Source organism: Petaurus breviceps, unplaced genomic scaffold (assembly GCF_028583685.1).
Source record: "Petaurus breviceps papuanus isolate PSGF00001 unplaced genomic scaffold, PetGlider_PUasm1.0 90743, whole genome shotgun sequence".
NCBI lineage: Eukaryota > Metazoa > Chordata > Mammalia > Diprotodontia > Petauridae > Petaurus > Petaurus breviceps.
The window spans coordinates 647,235-668,730 of record NW_027187332.1 but is presented as its reverse complement, the minus strand read 5'-3'; positions in this window follow the sequence as shown (position 1 = coordinate 668,730).

The following is a 21,496-nucleotide window of genomic DNA, read 5'->3' as shown; positions in this document are numbered from 1 at the left end:
CCAATTGCTTTAAAAAAAAAAGAATATGAAAATAGAGGTTCCAGGAGAAATTGGATATGGAAGTGGAGCAAAGACAAAGAATAAAATGAATTGAAATAAGGCAAAGGCCGACAATTTGCCTGTTTTATGAAATGAAAATATTGAAGAATATACCATAAATGACAAAAGGAAGAATAAAGACCATGAGACAATTGGTAACAACTAATAGATGTGAGGCATTTTTATAGAGGGAAGAACCTGGACAAAGATTCTAGTTGTCTTATACATAATAGTGATTTAAATCTAAGAAGATTACGAGATGAGAAGGCATAGAGTAAATGACAAAAGAAGTTAAATATATGATATTATTTAGGGTTTCTGAGCTAGTTATTCCTTACCTTAAAATTAACAATGATGGTATAGTAAATAGAGAACAAGCCTTGGAATAAGGAAGAACTTGGTGAAAATTCAACTTTCACATAAGACGACTATGTGATTTTAGGCAAGCCATTTAAATTCTCAGTGAAAGAGATAACTCCCTAAGATTATCAGTTACAGAACAATTGATGAACATCACTGACAAAAAAGACTTTCTTCACTGAATATTACCTTTACCAGTGAAATCATAGGCTTAAATAAAAACACAATGAAATAATAATATAAGATATTGTTATCTTCCAGTGGCATATAGCCAGCTTGTGATGGAGCACCTCACAGGCCATTCTAAAACCATTGCCCAAATCTAATAAATCAAATAGGACCAAATGATGCTGTGTCAAAGAATTCAGAAATTACTACTATGAATTATGGATTCCTTGGCACAAAACTGAATACCTAAAAGGGAGCAAAAGAAATATCGTCATTGCTTAATATGAAAGGATAGGGATTTGGAAGAGAAAAGCAAATTTTGGAAGTTAAAATCTGGTTAAGAAGATCATCTCTGGGAACAAGCTTTAAGTTTCTGGACCACCACTAAAAATGAAAATGATGCAAATATATACCTTCTATGAGCTTTTAAAAAATGTTTGTCTCCAGTCTTTTAAGTTTAATCAAATGGGCTTTAAAATGAATATGGAGGAAGGAAAAGAAAGCTCAATATGTCTAGTAACTAAACTTGATTCCATGAAAATATTATGTTGTAGCAGCGACAATTCCCAGGAATTCATAATAGACAAAACCCAGGAAAGAAAATAGCAATAAAATGAATGACCTTAGATGCATGCATCGTGTGAGTAAGAATGAAAATGAAGGAGATAGCTTCATATAAAGGTAATTGAATGTCATAGAAATTGAGGGGATAGGATCCACGAAAATAGTGCATACATAATTGAAAAAGGAAAGACCTAGAAATGTAATAGGAGTAGAATACTGGGACTGGAGTAATGAAGAACTAGGTGCAAATCCTGCTTACCTATTCTGTAACCTTGGGGAAGTCAGGTAATTTCTCTGAAACTTTGTTTCTTGATGTGCAAAATGAAGATTTGAATTTGATGATGTCCAAAGTCACCTCCAACTTTTAATCTATGACACCATGATCAACTGATCTGGAACATGTCATCTGGAACTCTGATGAAGGAAATCAGTGTAAGAGTAATGGAAAGTGGGGCAGCTAGATGGCTCAGTGAATAGAGCCATGACCCTGGAGTCAGGAGGTCCTGAGTTCAAATCTGGCCTCAGACACTTAACACTTACCAGCTGTGTGACCTTGGGTAAATCACTTAACCCCAATTGCCCTGCCCTCCTCCCTCCAAAAAAAAAAAAGAGTAATGGAAGGCACACAATGATAGCAGCAAAAAAGATAACCCCTTGCCCCTAATCTATTCTGGCTAGAATACATTTCAATTCTTTAAAACAAGGATAGAGCAAGATGACCTAGAAGGTAGTATGTGCTATCTCTAGAGGTGGGTCCTTTCTGGTTAACACATTTTCCCTGAAAATTTTTGGTAAGCTTCTTAATATGAGATGTTCAACTAGAGGATTCTGATTGGAATCCTTGTGACTTTCTCATATTTCATCAAAGAAGACTGACCATACAGTCACAAGCATTACTTACTCAGCAGATGCTAAAGGGAGATACTTTCTCCTCTTGTCCTTTGTCATCTCTTCTAAATAAACTGAAAGGCCCTCTCTTAGACTTCTGTAAAGGTAATGTAATTTGAATTTGAAGATCCCTTTGTGTTGGCAAAGGTAGCAGGTACTTAGCACTTAGTAATTGATCAAGCCTCTGTTGGGGAAACAAAAGGTATGAACTCCTGTCTCCTGTTACTGACATAACAGGAAGTGGTTGGCTGAAACAGGAAGTTAATGCTGTGTTTATATAAGGACAAGCCCCGAAGAGGCACAGTCAGAATTTCTTGGAACCAGCATCTGGTGGCAGAGCAGTTACAGAAGAGAGAATGAAGAACTGAGCCAGAATTTCCTGAGAACTTATGGTGGTGGAGTTTATTCTAAACAAGAGCCCAGAGCTGAAGCCAGGAGCCCAGGTGACGGAGGAAGCATGACTGGGATGCTGAGACTTTGTTTGTGGCTTGGTTGAGCCTTGAATTCCCTGGGGTAGAAATTGTGAAGGATCTGACATGGACCAGACCCTTTAAATGTCATTGTGAAGCAGGGCCTATCCAGAGAGCTGGACAGGGAACTGGGAGCTGTCTGCCATTGAACCCATGTGACAGTCTGGTGAATCCAGGTAGACTCTCAGACCATGGAAGGGGATCCAGGGAATCTGAGAGCTGGCCCCAAGTCAAGATGAAAAGACCTCTCCCTAGGTACTGAGTAATGATGAAATTGTAATTAGCTAGTGACCTAGGGGTGGAGGGTTATGTGCATGATACATAGTAATTGATGACTGCATAAGTGACTGATTGAGTTAATCAAGTTTGCCCCATGAGTGGAAGACTTTGACTACTACACTTTGAGAGTATATTTTGATCTCACTTAGTAATTGATTGTTGAATAAGTGACTGACTGAGTTAACTTAAGACTTTGCCCCATGAGTGGAAGACTTTGACTATTGTAGAATGAGATGATTGTGCTGTGTTTTAAATATTGTGACAACTTTGTTGAAAACTATGTGGCCATTTTAATGATATATTGTTTGTGAATATAAGTTGCAATATTGTGAATGCTGTACCTTGATTTTCTGTGGATGTTTTGTTTTGATTTGTTATGGAATAGAGTCTTCACTATAGAGTGTTATCAGAACCTTATAAGCTATTCACAGTAGCATTCTTCTGAAAAGCTTCTTGTGCATAGCATTACAACTTCTTATGAGAAAGAAAGGGCTTTTCCCTCCACCCTCAGCTGTTATGGAGGCTAATCACACAAGGCTGGGAGATTATATGTTTTGATAGATAAAACTGAGAAAGTATCTCCATTAGTTCTTCTGAAGTGTATTTCTTTCCTTGAACAAAGGTAACTAAATTGCCATTCGAAGATAAAAGTGATCAATTTTGAAAGCAACCTTGTGAATTCAACAATTCTAGAACTCATAGGTGGAGTATTAGGAAAAAAATATATATAGATATAGATAACAAGCACCTATTTCCCAGTGGAGGGGGGTAAACAGATGTAGAAAATGATCTAAACAAAGGTCTCATCAGGAAATGAAAGAAAAAAATCATAGTGGGTCATTTTTTTTTTTAGCCAAGATTTGACAAGTGAGTCAGAGAGAAGTCTGCAGAAAATAGGACCAGGATCTGCCCAGGGGCTTCCTTTGTAAAGTTTTCTAAAGATGGGGAAGGTTGTATATCAATGTTGTATATCAAGAGGAGTTCCAGATAAACCACAGAATGACTTATGTACGATACATGAACAGGTTGGAACTGAAATTTCAGTTGTTGGCTGCAAGGTTATGAATCATAGATCCAGCACAGACACAGGAGCATACACATACCAATAGAGGATATTCCAGAGTAAACATTTTTGGCACTAAGCTATTTAGTGAGAGGAGTAAGAGGAGTAAGTTCAGACATAACCTCTGTGGCTAAGACCTCAGTAGTGGCGTGAGGTCTCAGTTTCAGCCTGCAACCCAATATGAAGCTGCAGTAGAATAACCAGGGCAGGAATCACAGAACCAAGGGGATACTTTCATTATAAAAGGAAATAAAAGGCTTTTCACCAGTTTAATACTGACTGAGTAAAAGACCAATTGAAATTCCAAAGGGACAAGGCCACAGGTCTATTGTTCAGATACTTTTCCATGTAAGAAACTTGAAGTACACAGACAAGGAGCGCAGCAATATAGGTGTAATGGTAAGGGAATATGAAGACCTTCCCTGCCCATTGATAGGCTTAAGTGAATTTGAGGACCTTCCCTAATTTGAAAATATATTCTATCCCCAAATAGGCTAAATGTGGTCACATAGAACCTGTTGTGGGAGGCTTATTTTTTTTCAGGAATGCTTGTTACTTTGTGATTAGGCAGTGGGTGACAAGGGTTGTGATCCTCTCTGACCATGGAAAAGGCTATATATATATACCTTGTTGTGAGGTTTTGCTTTGGGGCTCACTCATGGGAAGAATTGTGTAATTTGACCAAATGAGACTCTGGGAATTGAGCTCATTGAGCTCCCCTGCTTTGAAAATGCAGAATGTTGGTGCTTTTCTCTCTGGTAACTAACAAGGTATGCATGTAATGGCCAGAAAGTTGGAAACTGTTTATTGGTCTGTTTCTTTGTCCATATTTTCTTTTTCTACTTGTAGCTGCTGTTTGTATCTTCTCTGAAGTTTAAGGTGTTGACTTTATCCCCTGAACTAGGTAAATGATATATGTTTGGGTTAAAGTAAGATGGTTAACCCCTTTTTGAGTTGCTTTCCTTTAGAAAAGCAGATCAAAGAAATTATGCTAGCAGCCATCCTGGGTATGCTACAGTCCTTGCTGCTACATTATGAAACACTGAAAATCTGAAGGTCCCAAATCTGAGATTTCCCTTTGAATTGTTTGTTCTTTGTTTTTGAAGAGATCAAATGTCATCGTGGAGTCATGCCTTGGCTTGCAAATGAACTGGATTTAAGTGAAGCAGAGTTGTACATCATCAGTTTCACTCTCTCTTCCTGAGTCATTGAAGTCTAGTAGTAAGACAAAAGTCATGATAATTGACTATTGCATAGGACACAGACCTTTAATGTCTGACCAAGCTCTTAAGCATTCCACTGTGCTTTGTTTCAGCTGCCTTCGTGGCTGTTAGAACAAATGATTTTCTTCTACCCATTTTAGCAGGACAAATCTTCACATGCTTGGGGTAGACATTCCCTAAACTCACTGATGGGTCTGAGAACTGTCAGTTACCTTCAACCTGACTTAGCCCATCTGCTGAGATGGTTTTGCTGGATAATGACTGCTGTACACACTACAGCTTTTTGGAGCCACAGGTGAAAGTTGAATGAAAGATTGACTCCAAAGGTGAATGAACAACCCTAAAAAGGCTCAGAAAGCCATAATATCATAGGTGTTAGTCCTTCCTGAGCACCCCATACAAATCATGGAATAAAATAATATTCAATACCCAAAGAAAACAGTAGCATAGCCAGCCCAGATGTTGCTCCAGAAGTGTACAGAGTTTGGTCCTAAAATAAAATCTGAAGTCAGGAAGTCGGCTGGAAAATTAGTATAAATTACTGAATTAAGTTATCATTATTTAAAAAAAATACTAAATATTAGTGATACTAAAGACACAAACCCAGAAGTGAATGACGGCTAAATATCTATAAGCAAAGCCTCAAATAAAAACATGCTTTAGGAGATGCAGAGGCAAGCCCAGAAGGTGAGACCTGCAGAGGCAGGCCCAGAAGGTGTCCAATCAACTCAGAAGACAAATCGTCCCAACAAACACAAGGGCCACTACCAGGACTATCACCAATGGGTTGGGACTGAAAAAAGCAAGGTAAGAAGCAAATACAGGGGCCCCTGTCCTGGACAGCAAACAATCCTGGGGCTACCACTTCATAGCCCAGAAATTTAAAAAAAAAGTGCCCCTATCAGGACCTCCAAAGACGAGGATGACAGAGTGAACCTCACATGCTCTAAACCACACCTTCTGACCCTGAAAACATAGTAACTATTGTCCAACGGCAAAACCCTCTACAGTAAAGGCTTGGGATCCCCAGAGGAAGGGTGTGGCTAGGGCCTTGCCTCAAAATCGGTAGAAAGCAGATTACAAAACTCTGGAGTCCTACTATCCTCAGAGGGAGGAACCAAACTCAGAGGGAGACAATGTGGACTCCACACCGACAGCTGAAACATCAGCAGAGAACAGGTCCCAAGTACAGAAAGCTCTCCTAGATGACATCAAAAGGAACTTTGAAAACCAAATGAGAGAGATAGAAGACAAAATGAATAATTCTCTCAAAACCAAAACTGCAGAATTACAAAAACATTGTAATGAATAAAACTTCTCTCTAAAAAGAAAAGTGTATGATATGGAAAAGGAGCTCCAAATGTTAACCGAGGAAAATAATTTGCTGAAAACCAGAATCAACCTAATTTAAACAAATAACTCTATAAGGAACCAAGAATTAGTCAAGCAAAACAACAAGAATGAAAACTTAGAAAAAGAGGTAAAATACCTCAAAGAAAAAATAACTGACCTGGAATACAGATCCAGGAGAAATAATCTGAGAATCATAAGCCTACCAGAAAATTGTGATGAAAAAATGAACCTGGACAATATTCTCCAAGAGCTCATTAAAGAAAATTGCCCTGATAGAAATCAAGAGAATCCACTGGACACATGCTGAAAGAGATCACAAACTGAAAAGTCCTCAAAATGTTGTGGCCAAACTCCAGAACTACCAGATAAAAGAGAAAATATTTCAAGCAGCTAAAAAAAAACAATTCAAATATCAAGGGTCCACAGTGAGAATCACACAGGATTTGGCAGCCCCTACACTGAAAGATCGGAGGTGGTGGAATACAATTTTCCAGAAGGCAAAAAAGCTCAGGTTACATAAGGATCACATACCCAGGGAGACTGAGAATATTCTTCCAGGCAAAGAGATGGTCATTCAATGATATAACAGAGTTCCAGACCTTCTTGATAAAAAAGTCAGAACTCAATAGAAAATTCAACCTCCAATTATGAGATGCAACAGTGACTTAGAAAGGTAAACAAGGAAAACACACACACACACACACACACACACACTACTATTTGATAAGAGCAAACTGGTGATAGACAAGTAGAGGGTATGAGTATAAAATACACAAAATGATGATTAAAAAAATCTTATTAAAGGCTACAATGGGACTGCATTGGAAGAAGAGGAATGAATGAATTGGAAAAGGGTAAATTATACCGCACAAAGAGGCATAAAAACAGTATAGAAGAGGAAAATAAGGGAGGGAGATGAGAATCATATGATATTTTTCCTCATTTGTCCTGGTTCAAGGAGGCTATGATGACCAGTTAAGCATAGGACTCCATGAAGAAGAAATGCAAAAAGTAACATTTTAGAGGGAAAGAGGGGAGGGAGAGGAGGTTCACATGAGATTTTTTCCTGTCACTCTTGGTTCAAAGAAGAAATAACATACTTCATTAAGTATAAAAATATCCTACAGCCAGTAGGAGTGGGAAATAACTACGAAAGGGGGGTGGGGGTGGTGGTGTTTAGTAGGGATGGAAGAAGTAAGAGGAAAGGGGAGGAAAAGGGAGGGGCCTGATAAGGGAAAACTGAGGGAGGTGGTGGTCAAAAGGAAAACTATTAAGGGGGGGGAGGGAGAAGAGGGGAAAATATGAGCATTAATGGGAGAGGGAATAGGATGGAGGGAAAGAAATGTATAACAATCATAATTGTAAATGTGAATGGAATGAACTCTCCCATAAAACAGAGGCAGATAGCAGAAAGGATTAGAAATCATAATCCCACAATATGCTGTTTACAAGAAACACATCTGAAACAGAAGGATACACACAGGTTAAAGGTAAAAGGCTAAAGTAAAATATATCATGCCTCAGCTAAAGTAAAAAAAAAAACAGGGGTAGCAATCCTTATCTCAGATAAAGCAAAAGCAAAAATTGACCTAATTAAAAGAGATACAGAAGGAAACTATATCCTGTTAAAAGGCACCATTGAGAATGAAGCAATATCATTACTTACCATATATGCACCAAATTCCTAGAGGAGAAGGTAAAGGAATCAGAGGAAGAAATAGATAGCAAAACTATACTAGTGGGAGACCTTAATCTCCCCCTATCTGAACTTGATAAATCCAACCTCAAAATAAGCAAGAAAGAAGGTAAGGAGGTGAACAAAATTTTATAGAGGATAGGCATGATAGATCTCTAGAGAAAACAGTATGGGGATAAAAAGGAATATACTTTCTTCTCAGCAGTTCATGGCAAATACTCAAAAACTGACCATGGTCTAAGGCATAAAAACCTCACAATTCTATGGAGTAAGGCAGAAATATTAAAAGCATCCTTCTCAGATCATGATGCAATAAAAATTATATGTAATAAAGGGCCATGGAAAGAAAGACTAAAAACTAATTGGAAATTACACAATTTAATCATAAAGAATGAGTGGGTAAAGCAAGAAATTATAGAGACCATAAGTAATTTCATTCAAGTGAATGATAATAATAAGACAACATACCAAAATTTGTGAGATGCATTAAAGGCAGTTCTTAGGGGAAGTTTTATATCCCTGAGTGCATACATGACTAAATTAGAGAAAAGGGAGGTCAAAGAATTGGGCATGCAATTGAAAAACTTGGGAAAAAAATTCAAAATTCCCAATTAAATATTAAATTAGAAATATTGAAAACCAAAGGAGAGATTAATAAAATTGAAATTAAGAGAACTATTGAATTTATAAATAAAACTAAGAGCTACCTTTATAAAAAAACAATAAAATTGATAGACCCTTAGTCAATACGATAAAAAAAAGAAAGAAGAAAGCTAAATCATGAGTATCAAAAAAGAAAAGGGTAAATCTACATCCAATGGAGAGGAAATCAAAACAATAATTAGGAATTATTTTTTCCCAATTGTATGCACACATAAATTTGACAATCTTAGGGAAATGGATGAATATTTACAAAAATACAAGTTGCCCAGATTAACTGAAGAGGAAGTAAATTACTTAAATTATGCCATCTCACAAAAAAAGAAATAGAACTAGCCATCAGTCAACTCCCTAGGAAAAAATATCCAAGGCCAAATGGACTTATTAGTGAATTCTATCAAATGTTTAAAGAACAATTGATTCCAATACTCTACAAGCTATTTGGGAAAATTAGTGAAGAAGTCATACCAAATTCTTTTGTGACAGAAATATGGTACTAATCCCTAAATCAGGAAGAGATAAAAGAGAGAGAGAAAATTATAGACCAATCTCACTCATGAATATAGATGCAAAAATTCTAAGTAAAATACTAGCAAAAAGACTACAGCAACTTATATCAAGAATAATAAACTTTGATCAGGTAGGATTTATTCCAGGAATGCAAGGATGGTTTAATATTAGGAAAACCTTCAGTATAATTGATCATATCAACAAGAAAACTACCAGAAACCACATGATCATCTCAATAGATTCAGAAAATGCTTGACAAAATACAACATCTATTCTTATTAAAAACATTAGGAAGTATAGGAATAAATAGAGCCTTCCTCAAAATAATAGGTAGCATCTATTTAAAGCCATCAGCAAGTACTATATGTAATGGGGGAGAAGACAGAAGGATTTCCCATAAGGTCAGGGGTGAAACAAGGGTGTCTGCTATCACCCCTCTTATTCAATCTGGTATTAGAAATGTTAGCAGTAGCAATTAGAGGAGAAAAATAAATCAAAGGAATCAAATTAGGCATAGAAGAGACCAAGCTATTACTTTTTGCAGATAATATGATGATATACTTAGAGAATCCTAGAGAATAAAGTAAAAAACTACTTGAGACAATAAATAAATTTGGCAAAGTTGCAGGATATAAAATAAACTCACATTAATCCTTGGCATTCTTACATATTTTTAATGAAATTCAACAGCAAGAGATAGAAAGAGAAATCCCATTTAAAGTTACTCTAGACATTATAAAATATTTGGGAATCTACCTGCCAAAACAAATCTAGGACCTATATGACCACCACTACAAAACACTTTTCACACAAATAAAGTCAGATCTAACTAATTGGAAAAATATCAATTGCTCGTGGCTGGGTCGAGCTAATATAATAAAAATGACAATTTTACATAAATTTAATTATACATTTAGTGACATACCAAAACCAAAAAAATACTTTATAGAGCTAGGAAACGTAGTAACAAAATTCATTTGGAAGAAAAAACGGTCCAGAATATCAAGGGAATTAATGAAAAAAAAATGCTAGGGAAGGTGGGCTAACTATTCCATATTTCAATCTGTATTATGAAGCAGCAGTCATCAAACTACCTGGTACTGGATGAGGAATAGAGGAGGGGACCAATGGAATAGATTAGGCACTCGAGGTTCAGAAGTCAACGACTATAGTAATCTATTGTTTGATAAATCCCAAAACCTTAGCTTTTGGGATAAGAACTCAGTATTTGACAAAAACTGCTGGGAAAACTGGAATATAGTATGGAAGAAACTGGGCATAGACCATTATCTCACACCACATACCAAAATCAAATCTAAATGTGTGCATGATCTAGGTATAAAGGATGATTCTGTAAGCAGTCTCTTAAAACAAGGAACAGTTTACCTGTCAGATTTGTGGAGAGGGAAAAAGTTTATGACTAAACAAGAATTAGAGAACATTATAAAATGTAAAATGGATAATTTTGACTACATGAAATTGAAAAGCTTCTGAAAAAACAAAGTCAATGTAACCAAGATTAAGAGGGAGGTGGGAAATTGGGAAAGAATCTTTACAACCAATGTATCTGACAAAGGACTCATTTTTAAAATATACACATAATTGAGTCAAATTTATAAGAACACAAGTCATTCCCCAACTGATAAATAGTCAAATTATATGAACAGGCAATTTTCAAAGAAAGAAATTAAAGCTATCTATAAGCACAAGAAGAAATGCTCTAAATCAGCATTGATTAGAAAAATGCAAATCAAAACAACTCTGAGGTACCACATCTCATCAGTCAGATTGGCTAAAATGACAAAACAGGAAAATGACCAATGCTGGAAAGGATATGGGCAAATTGGAACACTAAAGCATTGCTGGTGGAGTTGTGAACTGATACAGCCTTTCTGGAGAGCAATCTGGAATTATGCCCAAAGGTCTATAAATAATTTCATATCCTTTGACCCAGCAATACCACTCCTAGGGTTATATCCCAAAGATATCTTAGAAGTGGGAGGAAGACCCATATGTAGGAAAATGTTTATTAGCAGCTCTTTTTGTGGTGGCAAAGAATTGGAAATTGAGGGGGTGCCCATAAATTGGGGAATGGCTGAACAAGTTCTGGTATATGCATGTTATGGAATACTTTGTGCTGTAAGAAACAAGTAGCAGATGCACTTCATATCTACCTGGAGAGGCTTATATGGACTGATGCTGAGTGAGAAGAGTAGAACAAGGAGAAATTTGTACACAATTACACACACAACATATGTGTGATAGGCAACTTTGATAGACTGTGGACTCTTCTCAGCAATGCAGTGATATAAGTCAATCCCAAAAGACTCGTGATGGAGAGAAATGTGTGCATCCAGAGAAAGAACTAGAAAGAACTGAGTTTATATCCAGATGGAAGCAAAATACCTGATCTTTTTCTTTTTCTTATTTGGTTTTATGTCCTCTTTACCATTTTTCATTCCATCTGATACAATCTGTCTTTATAACCTGACTAATGTATAATGTGAAAGTATTTACAGATCCTATACTTGACTATATGCCGCTATGCGGGGGGAGGGGGACAAAATGTGAAACTCACAGAATTGTGGAATTTAATCCTGTAAACTAAAAGTAAACAAACGTATATATACATGTGTGTGTGTACATATATATACATATACATATATACACATACCTTAGGCACAAATTAAATTAGAATTCCTGGAAGAGGTAAAGTAAGGTTTAAAAAAAATACTGAAATTAAAACACTAGAGAAAAATAATCAGAAAATAAACTACGTATAGAAGAACTATTTGCATTTGGCACAAGAGATGCAGACCCTAGCCAGAACAACAAACACCCTGAGAACTATAATGGGCAAAACAGAAGCTAAGAACTAATTGAGAAAATAAGATATATTAATGTACAAAAGCCTGACTAAATAGGAGGAAAGGTAAAGTATCTTAGGAAAAACAACTGATTATTTGGACAAATAATTCAAGAATCATTGAACTGTCTAAAAGCCACAAAACCAAAAGGAAACTTGAGACTGTATTTGAAGAAATCTTATAATAAAAGTGCCCATATCTCTCAGAACCAAAGGGAAAATCGGAAATACAATAAATTCACCTCTCACCTCCTCAAAGAAACTTCAAGATGAAAATTTTAAGGAGAAATGGAATCAAAATCCAGAGCTTTACGGGCTGTCAGGTAGCACAGAGAGTAAGAGCACCCGCTCCAGTGTTGGAATGACCTGGAGATCGAATCCCGGGCTCAGACACTCAGCACCATACCCAGAAACACCTGGGCGTGTAGCCTTGAGAAACTTACATAACCCCATTTGCTTAAAAAAAAATCCAGAGCTTTGGGGCTATAAGAAATGTGAAAATTAACAAAGAATCATAATATCAAGAAACCATACTAAGTATTACATAATTTTAACAACTATGGCTCTAAAGAAATATGAAGCTTGGAATACATTACAAAGAGTATAGGGTTGCAATCAAGAATAAATTTCTCAATAACGTTGACAGTCTTAAAAGGGGAAAAATGGATCTTTCATGAAATAGAGGCAAAGGTACTAAGTGTTGAGTGTATGGAGTCTTGAAATTCAAAGGAAGACAGGAATGAAATTTAGAAGAAGAAAATCTGAGAACTCAATATATAATTCTTGAGATAATGGTCTTTGTGTAGAGCACTGTCTACAAAACCCTGGAAATTTTGCTCAGCTAGCATTTTTCCCCCACTGGATGGGAAAAATTTTGAGGTTTCTGTAGCCAATGACCAACACAAAGGTCACACACAAACACACACATTACAAATGTTTTTACATACACAATGCATACATCCACGTATATGTATGTATGTTTGTATGTATGTATACACACATATAAAGAGATCTCTTTTTCTATCTATCTATCTATCTATCTATCTATCTATCTATCTATCTATCTGTCTGTCTATCTATTCTTGTTAAGTTTTGAGTTATTGGTGTTGTTTTCTACTTTCCATGAAATATCCCTCCCTTCAATCCCCAATTATGGGAGATGCATAATGAGAGGTAGTGGTTTATGACAAAGACTGCATTTGTAGTTTAAACCAATTTATTCTATAATATTTTCTTTATAATGTAATAGATTCTGTTTTAAGTATTTGTTCTTGTTATCAATATGACTTGAGGGCAAATGTTAAATTTTGGCTTGCCAAAGGAGGAGTTTATAGCATTATTGAGAGAAGCTTCATACTCCATCATTGGGAGTTTCCTTGGGTGGAAGAATGAGATCCTTTTACAAAAAGAGATAGAAAGAAGGAGGATAAGGGATAGGAAAGGAAGGAGGGTACTTAGGTAATAGCACAAAGACTGGCAAAAATATGGCTGAGGAGAAAATTGAAACATGACTGAAGACATCATAGATATAATGGTTAAAATGAGTCAAACAACTAAAATATAAAGACACCCCATATGGTAATTCTGGAACATAAAGCATTAAGATTTCTAAGACATTGTCTTTGTTCAGGGAAGCCATAAAATAGCGAAGAGGATAGCTGGGGAATCCAAATCTCACCTATGTTAATTATTAACTGTATAATGATGGACAAATCATTAATTGTCCCTGAACATTTGTTTCCTAAACTGTTCAATGGGAATAGTAATGAACACAGTGCCATAAGGCCATTGTGGAGATCAAAAGAAACACTGTATGCAAAGCACTTAGCAAACTATAAAGTGTTATGAAAATGGATAACCTCTCCTTTTTTTTTTCCAGTTCTGGGACCAGTATATAAACATTGCCTTTCCAAAATGTAGATACTAAAAGAAAGTTGTATATCATAATCTGGATATTTAAAAAAGCTTTCATTTCCATGAAAATTTGGAACTCTTGGCCAAAGGCGAAGCCATCTTAATTTGTGACTAAATGAATGCAATCTTGCCTAACCTACTACAAAATTGGGATAGCAAAATCATCTACTTGCTGGGGTTATTGTCAATATCAAATGTGTTAGATTTTTAAAGTTCTTAGCAAAGGGTTTAGGAAATAGTAGGTATTTTATGAATGTCTATTTCCTTCCTTCATAGCCTACTCTATTTACCTAGTCAAAGACCAGATCACATTTTATATCCCATTCCAAATTCTAGCCTGGCCATTTGTAATCTGCCCTGTGGCAGCATTACTCAACATTACTTCTTGCTTTCTATGAAGGATACCACTTACCTAAAGTTGTCCTTTACCCTTTACTCTTCATATGATTACACCAGGGGAATGATTTGCGAAGACTTGTCGACTCCATCTTCACAAGATCTTTCTCATCTATTATTTTCTCTTTACTCATACTGTTGCTGGACTAAAACAAATCCTCATAATCTCTCACATTGACTATTATAATAATGTTTCGATTGGTTTCTCTGTATAAAGCCTCTCCTCATCATATGTGAGAGTATTGGATAGCCAATCATGAAACACAAGTCTAACTCTGTCATTCCTCTGTTCAAAGAAATTAAATGGTTCCCATTTATCTTTAGATTAAAATAAAATTTCTTCTGTCTTTCACAGTCACCCACAATCATTCTACAAGCTATGATCCCTCCCCCCAGGCTGAATATATTTCTCTACCTTTATTCTCTGTCACTATCTCTGTTTCTGTCTTTCTCTGTCTCCCTCTCTCTCTTTGTCTTTATCTCTCTCCCTCTCTCAAAACTTTTCTACTTTTTTTCCTTATCTCCTACAATTGTACCTTTCCTAGACTGCTCCTGAAACTTATACCTGGAATGCCCTCCCTTCTCAACTCCACCTCCTCAAAGCTTTATCTCCCTTCAAGGCTCAGATCAATAACCATGACAGAGTAGGGTAAATTAACTTATGTAAAAGAGGCAAAGGAAAACTGTTACAATGGGGAAGAACAGCAAGGCAAAAGGGAGTGGTTCAACTTTACTCTCATTGAATTTGATTTAAGGAGGGAATAACACACACACTCAATTGGGTATCTTACCCTTCAGGAAAGTAGGGGGGAAGGGGATAAGAGGTGGGATGGCAGAAGGGAGGACAGATTGATTGCTTGGGTAGTTAGAAGCACACACTTTTGAAATAGGACAGGTTCAAAGTAGAAAATAGAATAAGTGGGGGCAGGATAGAATGGAAGGGAATATAGTCAGTCTTTCACAATGTATCAATTATGGAAAAGTTTTGCATAACCACACATATACAACCTATATTTAATTGCTTATTTTTCCAGTAAGGGTACATGATGAGAGAGGAAGGGAAAAATTTGGAATTCATTTTTAAAAAATCAAATGTTTAAAAAAATATTATTATTATTTACATGCAACTGGGAAATAAGATATACAGGCACTGAGATATGGAGATGCATCTTATCCTACCAGAAAGTTGGAGGAGAGATGGGGGAGAATATAGGAGAGAGCAGATTGGGGAAAGGGGTATTCAGTGGGATTTCTGTTTGGGGTGGTGGGTAGGGAAAATACAGGGGAAATATTTAACTCAAAATCTTGTGCAAATGAATATCATAAACTAAAAATAAACATTTTTAAAAAGTAAATAGATTCAAAAAAATGTTAGAATATCTTGCTAAGCTAGTTCAACTTTATACCTTCTAAAATTATTAGGTCAAAAGTATTAGCACAACAAATAAAAAGGATAATTAAAAAGATCTGTTAAATCATAACCAACTATTCTCTCAAAACATCCCCCAGTGTGCTACATGCAGAAGTAGGAACACCTTTAAATAATAAAAATACAGAGTAGATAAAATATAAAAAGATACAAATCTATAAAAATGATATGGATTTTTAATGGAGAGCAGTTTGCTGGGCAGATATCTGAAACAGGAGAAAATTTCAAACATTTGGAGCAGTTGTGGACATTATTATTTCCTATTTTAGAACAAAAAAGACTTAATGTGAATAATCATTTTACAAATGTGGGACAGCTATGATAAATATAAAGAAGTAAGGAGTAGGCAGGCTATTCTGCCACAGATCACAACATTACAGCCCAACAATTGAAGATAAAGTGCTGAGGATTAAAAAGAAAGAAAGAAAGAAAAACACTATGCTTATTGTTTGTCTTCAATAAAGCAAAGTACTTCATTAGATGAGAACCAGAAGGAATAAGTTTTCTGTCAAATTTGTTCCAGAATACAAGATGCTGAGGATGTAGTAATAAAAACATTAGAGATGTAATCCTTTACCTCAATGATCAGTAATATGCCATACAACTTATGTTATTACAGGAAGTAAAATTTAAAACAAACCAAAAAAAAAGATGATTGCACATGAAACTGCCAATGTGTTAGTTTGATATTTTCTTCTCTCTAGGTTCTCTCCTTGTTCTCTCACTTATCTAATTTGCTTCTCACTCTTGTTTGTTGGAACTTCACTCACTTCTCAAAGATAAGTCATTTTTTTTCCTGAAACTCTGAGCCCTCTTAACCATTTTCCTAGGTAATTCCATGAGCCCCTGTGTAGTCAATGATCATTTCTCAATGATTTTGAAATCTAACTGCTTTAACTTTTATCCTGAACTCCAATTTTACTACTCAAACTATTGGATAATTTGAACTATATGTCCCATAGACATATTAAAATTGAAATACCCCAAACTGAGCTCATCGTTCTCTCCAAACTCTCCCTTCTTACAAAATTTTCTATTATTGCTAACCATTCTACCATTGGTAGGAGTCACCTCCTGTAATAGTAATGGAATTTAAAGATCCCCTGTATTGGCTTGGTTGAGTGTTAAAACCCAGAGCTTGTAAATCCCACTTGTGGGATGGACTTGTTGACATGAAAAGAGACGGCTGAACTGGGAGGAGCTGGTGATGTGAATTTAGAGAGGCACAAGCAGAGAGAGAGGCAGAAGAATATTTTGGGAAGCAGCATTGTGGAGGCAGAGAGATGGAGAGGATTGCTGAGGACCAGTTTGAACTGCCCAGGATTTTGAGAGCTGCCAAACAGAGCTGCCAAGGACTGAGGAGACAGGGCTGTTATGCTGGTATTTTGTCTGTCTGTTTTGATGTTGTTTTGATTCATACATTGGTGAAGTACAGAGCTGTTGTTACAGAGGTCCTGGAACCTTGCAGTTGGTTCAGAGATCCTGAGACTATTCTGCAGACAGAGAGTGAATTGTGTCCAGTGGTGAAGGACAGGGCTGTTGTTTCAGAAGTCCCGAAGAAGGATTTCCTTGTTGTATGTTTACAGAAATCCTGGAAGAGGGTCTTGCTGATGTTTTCAGGGGTCCTAGGATGGTTCTGCAGACAGAGAATGAGTTAATGGGGACACTAGGAATGTATCTTGTGGCCTTGTTAAGTTTTGTCTCCACAGGAACAATGATTGCTGAGAACTTGCCTCGGGTCAAGATGAAAAAAAGATCTCTCTTTGGGTATTAAATGCTGTGACAATATATTAAGCTTGTTCTAACTATGGGGTAGATGGCCTATTCAGTTGTGATTCACGGGTGGGCAACTTTGGACTTTTTTGTTTGTTTGTTTGCTCTGTGACTGACCAAATGAATATACTTTGTTTATGATTGGAAACTAAACTCCATTTGAGAAGAGGGGATTTGTGATTGACTAAATGAATGTACTGCCCAGGGATGGAGTAGTACTTAGTTGAATTACACTTGGTGAATGCTGTATTTTGAATTATGCTGTATTTTAATTTTCTTTGTTCTTAATTTGTCACTGAATAAAATGGAGAGCAGCTATGCTGGTACTTTGAACCTTGGGAAGTTGCCTTTGCTTGGCATTACACCTCCTCTCTATAATTCTTAACTCCTCACATACACCACCCATATCCCATCAGGTAAAAAATCTTTTCAACTTTACTTTTTTTTTTAACATATATTATACATACGCTTTTCTTTTACCTGACAATGCCATTATCCAAGCACAGAAACTTTTGTACCTTACACCTGGATTCTCAAAATATATTGCCTGGTGATTTGTCTTTCTGCCTCAAATCTCTCTCCCCACTCCAATCCATATATATCCATTTAACTGTCAGATTGATCTTTCTGAAGTTCAGATCTGGCCATCTCTCTGTCTCTCTGTCTCTCTGTCTCTGTCTCTCTGTCTCTCTCTGTCTCTGTCTCTGTCTCTGTCTCTGTCTCTGTCTCTGTCTCTGTCTCTGTCTCTCTCTCTCTCTCTCTCTCTCTCTCTCTCTCTCTCTCTCTCTCTCTCTCTCTCTCTCTCTCACACACACACACACACACACACACACACACCTTATAATTGTGTTGTGAATTGTTCCCTATTACTTCCAAGTTGCTCCCTATTACCTCCAGGATCCAGGAATAAACAATGAATATTGAAAGACCTTCTATGTACCATTTTCCCTGTTTTCTTACATCCTACCTCCTCTTCATAGCTATTCCATGATGAATTGAACCATTTCTTCCTGTTCTCAAAAAACCTTTTATATCCAGACTCCAGACATTTTTGCTCTGTGCCTGAAATTCTTTCCTTATTCAACTTTGTCTCCCTTGTTTCCTGCCTTCCATCAACTCATAGCTATACCTTTTATCTTTATCTTTATCCATAAATAACTCTCTGTGTCTCTGTTTTTCTGTCTCTTTATCCATCTCCCCCTTTCCCCATTGAATCTTTTTGATACATAGATGTTTGGATATTTTCTCCTCCATTAGATTGTAAGCTTCTTGAGCCCAAAACCATTTTCTTTACTTTTCTTTCTATTTCCAGTGGGCACTTAAGTGCTTGTTGACCTCTTGATTTAAAGTAAAATGAGAGGATTGTATTGCATGGTTTCAGGGGACCTTTATAAAAGTTCAAGATTCATAAAATCCTTTGTTCCCATAAGACAGGGATGTGGTAATGAACTTGCTCCCAGACTGGGCCCTTTGACAGTGTCTCAATTGGCTCCCAAAATAGAAAAAAAAACACTAGGGTGATTAAAATATCATTGAAAGGAAAGCCCAAGTGAGTAGCAAATGTAGTTTAACAAAGAGTCTAACCCTGAGAGCACTAACTAAAGACATATAACTTGGGTACAGAGGCAATGTATCCCTTCTGAATATGAATAACATTAAAAAGAACACATAGAATTTACTTTAATCAGAAAGTGAAAAATTTTACCACTTCCTCACTCCCAGGATGCTGGTCCACAATAAGAAGGTGTTGAAAGCTGAAGATTTTCTAAGAAAGCTGCAGAGTCTAGAGATTTGATTGGAAAAATCATGGTATGACCTATTAGTCTAAAGAAGGAGAGGTAGTCCTCTAATGCATTAAGAAGATTGAATTCTAATGAGAGAAGACAAAGAAAATGGAGAAGAGTGGCTTAGGAAGTTATTTTCTTTTCATAAATTACAAGGATGGTGAAAAGAGCCAATGGCACATAGGGCAAATTTCTTCCTAGTTATTCTAATTTATCATGTGGAATTTTTTATGCCATATATTCATTTGAACCTGTCTTGGTATATAATATAAGGTATCCTATTTTCTGCCTTAGTACTTTCTAATTTTCCTAATATTTTTTTCAAATAATGCTGTTGCTTTTCTTGCATTCTTGAAAAGGAACAAACACATCAGGATGGTGATTATCTTCATTTTCATATGTATTGGTATTAAGAGAGACAGGGCTGTGCAAAGTTAAAAGCCTCACTCTCTCCTCCAGGAACATCTGAGGAGAGTGGCAATACATAGGTCAAGACAATTGGAGATGACCCTAGATACAGTGGGCTACCTTGATCTTTTTAAGTTAAAACCTTTCCCAGGTCTCAGTTTATCTGAGACAACACCTATTCTGTGATTTAAGGCTAGATAAGAAATGAGGCAAAAAATGGCCTACCTCACCTACTTAAATAAAAAGAAAGACCCTCATGGGTGTCAAATAATAAATCCTTGCATGAGTGGTTACAAAGTTTATTGAACACTAGTGTACTACTTTTATTTATTTTTTATATATTATTTACATAATAATGTCCACTGAAATGTTTCCCTATTGTTGTTGTTTGTTCATGACCCCATTTTGTTTTTTTATGCAAAGATAGAAGAATGGTTTGCCCTTTCCTTCTCCAGCTAATTTTACAAATGAGGAACTAAGCAAAACAGGCTTATGTGATTTGTGTAGTGTCACATAACTAGGAAATGTCTGAAGCCATATTTGAATTCAGGAAGATGAGTTTTCCTCAGTCCACACTCAGCACTCTATTCACTGTGCTACTCAGCTACCCTAAATAATAGAGGTATAATAGTGATTACTTCTTTGTTGTTTATTTTGAGATCTGGTTCTGCTAGGCTTATCTTCTTTCATGCTCCTTTTTGTTATTTTCTTAAGACTATTGTCCTTTCATACCCTTAAAGGAATTTTGTCTTCTAATTCAATATCCACATAGATTTTGGAAGATGAATTGTCTTTCTTAAACTAGTTTCATTCTGCTTTCCACCACATAAGGAAGAAATATTTTGATTGGCTTTTGTAAAATTAAGTGTTACACAAATGTAGGTGGCTTTTATTATCAGTTATTATTGATGCCACTGTTTTTCATCATTATCATTATAAAAAATATTGGTCAGTGTTACTTAAGTAAACTCTCAGTGAGATAACTCCTTCTACCAGTGTAGATCAGCAACTGTTTTACAACCTAATTTCAGATTACAAATTTACGTGACACACTTAAAAAGTAAGTGCCTAGATGAAGATTACATAGAAAGGATGTACCAAAGCTATGAATGAAACATCTGTTTTCCCTATTCTGAGAATTACTCTATCAAATATGAAATACCACAAAATTAAAATGCTAGAAATTTAATCTTAAAATAATCAGTAAATAAATGTCAATTACTTGTTAATTGTAGAGAAAGCCAAAATAACTCAGGCGCTATTCAACCGGAGCATGTAGGGAAATTACGCTCAATTTAGTTTTTAAAGAAGTTGTATATTTCAACTTCATGTGAACTGTCAGAGGAAGTATCAAAAGAGACAAAATTATAGAAATTTGACAAAAATCTTCCAGTCAGAAAATCTTTCCAAAAAAAGCTATTTGTTTTGCATATTTTACCTTATAAAAGAAGTTGACTAGTAAGACATTTTTAGAATTTTCTGATGGGCAAATGAAGTGCCTTTCATTTTGTTAAAGGATGCTCTTGTTTTTAATTATATATACATCATCTAAATCTTTGTGTCTGCACAAATGAATACATATTATATATATATATACATATACATACTTATATTTGTATACATATGTGTACCTTTTTGCTTATAGATGTGGAA